Source organism: Phyllostomus discolor, chromosome 6, assembly GCF_004126475.2.
Source record: "Phyllostomus discolor isolate MPI-MPIP mPhyDis1 chromosome 6, mPhyDis1.pri.v3, whole genome shotgun sequence".
NCBI classification, from domain to species: domain Eukaryota; kingdom Metazoa; phylum Chordata; class Mammalia; order Chiroptera; family Phyllostomidae; genus Phyllostomus; species Phyllostomus discolor.
This window is the reverse complement of record NC_040908.2, coordinates 108649850-108656125: the sequence shown is the minus strand read 5'-3', so window position 1 is coordinate 108656125 and position 6276 is coordinate 108649850. Positions and strand designations below refer to the sequence as shown.

At 45.7% G+C, this 6276-nt stretch overlaps 2 pseudogenes; both read left to right on the top strand.

The window, feature by feature from the left end:
- Nucleotides 1-783: 783 nt before the first annotated feature.
- On the top strand, nt 784-1789 carry LOC114498838 (annotated as a pseudogene).
- Nucleotides 1790-2468: 679 nt separating this feature from the next.
- LOC118496653 lies at nt 2469-5037 on the top strand (annotated as a pseudogene).
- The last annotated feature ends 1239 nt before the right edge of the window (nt 5038-6276 follow it).

Genomic DNA, 6276 nt, shown 5'->3' with positions numbered 1-6276 from the left:
TAATCTTTTGTTTGTCCTCATTTGTTCTGCTTCTGATGAACAAGGCACAGTACTTGGATACCTGGACCCAAGGTGGGCAGGCTGTGGTGTGGGTGGCAGCCACAGCAACCACATCCAGCCAGTGTTGCCTAGTGCACTGACAGGAGGTAGACTGCCCTCACCCTAAGCCTGGCTTTCTGGTTGAGCCCAGCAGCCACCTAGGTAGGCCCCATGTACCCTCGCCCCTCTGGCCAGGATCCCATGGGTATGACCATGTAGTTTCCTTCTGGCCTGGGGTTTGCTTACAGGTCTTCTTCATGGAAGGGATGGCCCCCAGTAAAAGACTCTAGGAAAGCAGCCAGGTCACTCTTCCTCCCTGACAGGTATGTCTGGGTGAGGGAGGCCCTGGGACCAAGAAGGTGAGGACACTGAGCTGGCTGGAGTCTGCCACTTGAGCAGCAGAACTGCTCACTGCAGACACCCTCCCTGCCCACCACTATGGCATGTGAGCCAATCCCTGCAGGGATTTCACACCAGTGCTCCCTGCCCCTGTGCTAGTTCTAACTCTAGAACTTCCACCTTACCTGCCTCATGACCAGGCCAGCAGCACCATAAAACCCCAGCACTCTTCCCATTTGAGTCTCATCACCCTGAGTGGGCCCAATAGCCTGTTTTTCTCCATCCACCATGGGGCAGGCAGGAAGCCATGATTCCTAACCAGGTGTGGGGCTCCTGGCTCTCCAGCAAGGTCCTCTGGCCACACACTCTCTCGACCCAGAAGTCAGCTGCCAGGTCATTAAGGCAATGGTATCTGGTGGGGCACAGCAACCTCAGATAAAGAAAATGAAAGTGCTAGTAAAAAAGGAAGAGTGTTCCATCTCCTACCCAGGATAAAGCTCTACAAAAGCAGCCTAGTACCGAACAAAGGCCTTCTGCTAGCATGGATGTGTGTGTGCATTTCTATCATCATCTGTGTGCTCCAACAGGACTCCGCTCCTTGATGGCCCTTAGAACTCAAAAGGGGCCTGCAGAGGCAGGAGTGGCATCTTTTCCTGCTCAATGATCTGTTGGTTATGGCCAAAATCAAATGTAATCAAATATAACAACTTTAAGATGAAAAATAATGTTAAATGATGTGTGGATAGAAAGCTGTGCAGATTAAGTGGGAGAAGCCATACTCATGCCATGAGATCGTCGGCCCTAGGCTGGTGCACGGTGAACTCTGGGGCCACTTTCAGTTTCCCAGAGCAGAAGGACAAATGGCTCCCTCTCCTTCAGAGACACATCAGTCTAGAGAAAAAGAAGGACAATACAAAGAGCATCCCCCTCATAATCTTCACGAAGGTCTTTGGGAATTGTGCCTGCTCTAAAACTATAGCAATAAGGAATTCAGACACAGTGAATGAAGTTATCAACACATCACTACCAACACTAGGGATGACCGGCTCTGAGAGAGATCACTAGTTCTAGGTCGATTCTGGCAAAGATGAGGCACTGCATGCACTTATCGGGCATATGTAAACCTACAGAATTAAAGTGAACTATCTTCAAGACACTCCTGACACAGGGTCACAAGCATATGTTCATGATATAGTTTTTCCTGTATGTCAGCCAGGCAACTGCTCCGCTAGCTGCCTGCTAAGCAGCCTGGCATCAAGGAATAGACAAGAGTCACATACAGTAACTATGTTATTCACTCAGCTTTTATTGAATGCAGGTTCACTCAAAGTAGAACATTAACATACATCAATATCCTACTCACATTCTAACAATCTAAGAGAAATATACCCCCACCCCCCCACACAGAGCACTCAGTGGGGAATAACAAACCCGAGTCCCAGAGTCTCAGTCTGCAGGTCTGGAAGACAGTGCAGTGGGCAAGGCAGTTGTCAGCCTGTTGCAAGGAAGGATCTCTGGAGCCAGGTGGGCAGCATGGCAGAGCCTCTGGCAGCCAATGCCAAGGGAGATCAGTGTGGGGTGGAGCAGCACTCCGGTGTGTGGAGCTCAGCTGTCTCAGCAGTGGTCTGGAGCCTGCCTTAGTTATACCTGGAAAGTGATGTACTCCTCCTGTCTCAGTCTTTTTGATGTCTTGGCAGCCCTGATGGCAAGTGGAAATCTGCAGAAGTGGTCCTGCTCTGCAGACATGGCTATTCTGGTCACATGTTAGATATCTTAGGTATGTCCTTGCCAGATGTGTTTGCCTTGACTTAGGTAGTTTCCCTTTTGAACCAAAGTGTCATGGCTGATTGATAGCCATTTTGGTTTACATGAGTGACTCCACTTTGTTTTGTATACTTTATGCTATCTTGACTGATCCATACCATGGTATTAGTCCTACTCTCCACACACAGGGATCAGAGGACTCCACCAGCCTTCCCAACCTCCTTCACCCTGAAGCCCAGCCACCTGGCTGCAGCCTAGCAACTGAGTGATTTGAGTCAGAAGACATTTAAAAGGAGAAGATATAAAGTGGGCCTTTTAACTAGCCCATGTTACAACCTCTTCTGTGCCAGTACGGCTCTTTGGAGTTTCTCTGCCAAATGTCTGTGAGAGTGATGATCTGCCCAAGCCTGTCTCTGATACACAGTTCTTTCCTAATCAGAAAGGACCCCTCACAAAAGGCATCTTCAGCCAATGTGAAATCTTGCAGAGAGCTGAAAGAGAAACTGGATTCTGGAGGTGAAGTATACCTGGGCTGTGAATTTATTTGTTTTGAAGAATTTTCTACAAAATATTCCTGGAAGTATTTTCTCATCAGATTTCTATGATCACTGGGTCTGTGTGATGGATCAGGAAAATGGTGAAGAGAAATAAATACAACTAAAAGGCTGGTAGACCAGATCCAAGAGCCAATGTTATTCTCCTAAGGTACCTTTTTGGGGTATTATACAACATAGAGCAACATTCCTCATCCAATCAGACAACTGCATTTAATTCAACAGTATGTATCACTCCAAGCATTCTTTGGCTTCCTACTTCCCCCAGCCCAAAACTAGAAAATGAATTCATAAAAGGTTATTCTGCTTAATTTCTGTTTGAAAATGTCTGTAGAATATTTGAAGAAGAAATCACCCTCCTCTTTGGAGAGGTTTCAGTGAGATGTGATACTAGAGAGATTGCCTCCAATATCTCTTGAGTATAAATGACTGACTTCTCCTATGACATCCTGGAAAATAAACTGAATGGGGGTGCTGATGCTCTGTGCAGGGACTTTGTAAAGAACCTTAGTCAGGGGAGCAGAAGCATGGACTCTGTCTTAACCTGTAGTGACATTGACCTAGACCAGCATGAGGAGGACAGTCATTTAACCCTGAGTGACTCTGACTTAGACCATTCTAAACATGAAGACATTTGGATACAGTGACCCTCTGAATCTAAGCTGGTGGCCGTCACAGTGCTGTACAGAAAGGCCCCGCTGCAGCATCATGCTGGGCTCCATGTGGCATGACCACGTCCTGCTATGTGTCCACAGCTGCAGCTGATGCTCTGAAAAGCCTGATGGGAAGACAGCACTGCTTGGAGTCCAGCACCATGTACCTAGATAAAAGCTTTCCTCTCTCAGGCAGTTTTGCCAGAAAAAACTATGCAAGTCTAGTTGTGATGCAATTGTCTCACAGAAAGATGAGGATCATCTGAAGCATAATCAGCCCCTGTAGGAAGAAGGAAAGACATATTTTAAACAGTTTAGTTATAGGCACATCAGTGCCTATACTGGTGGCATTTCTCTAATCAAGAGAAATGCCACCAGTAAAAATACTGAGAAGAAAAGCTTGCTAGTTCGTGAAGGAAATCATGTGAAGCTTCTTCCTAAATCCAAGCCAGTGGCCATTTCTGTGGCATCTTACAGTCACATGTCCTCACATGATCATCCCTGGAACCAGCCCTTTGATTCAGATACATTTGCATCCCGCCCCCCCCCCCCGCCCCCCACACAGCAGATGCCCTCAGGTGTTCAGAAAGGCAGGGGCTCTGCCCACAGCCCAACATTGATGATGAGCCCTGCAAACTGAGCTGTCTCAGGAAGATATTTTCAAAGAAACACAATAAAACTAGATAACAGTATAGTGATTACCAGAGGGAAAGGGAGTTGGGGGAGGTAGAAGAAGGTAAAGGGAGAATAAATAGTGATGGAAGGAGGCTTGACTTTGTGTGGTGAACACACAATACAATATACAGATAATGTATTATAGAATTGTACACCTGAAATCTACATAATTGTATTAACCAATATCATCCCAATAAATTCAATAAAAATTATTTTTAAAAAACTAGCTAAGAAGTTGGTCACTTGCATGGAGAGGAGGATTATCTCAAGTAGCATAAATCTTTGCAAATGGAGAGGCAAAGCTAACTAATCAGAGTTTGGTCATGGGGATTGAGGTGGGGAAGAGTAGGGCTATAAACCAAAACACTGAGAAGTTGTTACTCTCAAGATTAAGCATTTGCTGGTCCTCCCCAGGCACTTCCCCATCTGGCTCAGCAGTTAGCTCCCAGGGCAGTGCTTTTTCTCAGATTGCTGAATGTCTCTTGTTTACATCCACTGAAACTTCCTCTGCCCAATAGATTGTACTTTTTAGGCTCAAAGAAAGCAAGAATTTTCTTCTGACTCTTGTAGTTCCAATGTCATTTCTGAAAGGCCTGGTACCTCTTCTAAGCAGACCAACAGCTGCCTGGCTTATACCAAAGCAAGCAAACAAACAAACAAACAAACAAACCATAAACTGTCATTCACAAATGCATTCTGTAACTTTTCACCAGAGCACAAGGTTAAGAAATGTCACAGCCAGTTTGAACAACTGGTCCCTTCAAAGAAAGCAAAGGCATCCAGGTCAAGAGAAAAAATAGCTTTTCTAAAAGTACCCACAAATCACCTCCCTATGCTTCTGGTGTTCCAAAAGCCAACTCACTCCAGGAGAAAAGAAAGCTATGCCCCTAAGGGCAACTGAAGGACCTGGAGCTCTGCAGACAGCCCAGTTAGTGACAGGAGGAGGACTTGGAGCTCAGACAGCCCAGTTAGAGGGAACAGAAGGGCTTGTAGTGGTGTAAACAACCAGTTAGTGACAAAGGAAGGACCTGGAGCTGCACAGACAGCCCGGTTTAGAAGCAACTGAAAAACCTGGAGGTCTGTAGACCGGAGAGCAGCAACCAAAAGACTTCAAGCTGCACAGACAGCCCAGTTAGCAGTAAAAGAAAGACTTGGAGCTGCATGGACAGCACATTAGTAAAACAAAAAGAACATGGAGCTGTGCAGACAGCCCAGTTGGAGGCAATGGAAGGACCTAACGCTGTGTAGACAGACTGGTTAGAATAACTGAAAGACCTGAAGCTGTGAGATAGTCTGTTTAGAGACCACAGAAAAACCTGGAGCCACACAGACCACCCAGTTAGGGGAAACAGAAGGACCCAGAGCTGTGCAGATAGCCCCGTGTGAGGTGACAGGGGTTCTTGGACCTGTGCAGATAGTCCAGTTAGCAACAAAAGGAGGACTTGGAGTTGAGCAGACAGCCCAGCAGTATAGCTCTGATTCCAACCAAGACTCAGAAAAACAAGGTAACTCTCCATTCAGTCTAATGGAAGACAGACTCAAGCTTTGTGTGAAATCACATGAGGAAGGAGAGAATGATGGGCAGGGCTGTCCTGGTGCTCTCCCTTGTGTGAGATCCTCACCCAGCTCTTTGATTGTGTTTGGTGTGTCCAGACCAGACTCAGGACCTATAGTAGTTAGTGATATGGGGACAAACTTAACCAAAGACATTTAACCACAGGAATCTGATGTCTACAAGAACAAAAACTGGGCTAGTGAAAGCAAGACAATAATTACTGTGACCTCTATGTATAAAATACCTGGGCTAGTGAGCATAAAGATAATCATTGCTAATATGTAGGACAACAAAATGATTCTCTTTATTGAGACCATTTGGCAAAAATATTTGAACTAAAAAATTGCATCACCTAGGTGTTTGGAAGGCATTTTCCTTATTAGAGTATGGGATTGGTCCTGGCATGTGATTTTAGAGATACTATCAGAGAGTTAGAGAAAGCATCTTCTCTACATGCTTATATAAGATTAGTCTCCTGGGAAGGCCAGGGTGTTATAAGTGAAGAATGGGGACTGTGGAGAGAGGGCAAGGTGCAGGGACACCATCCTCATTCTGTGGGATGTTTTTAATAAATAGCCAAGAAAAATGCCACTCATCAAAGCATCAGGAAGAAAACCAGTCCTGGTAATGAAGGAAATCATTTGAAATGTTTCCCTGAATCCAAGCCAGTGGTCATGTCCCTGAGTTTTTGTAGTCA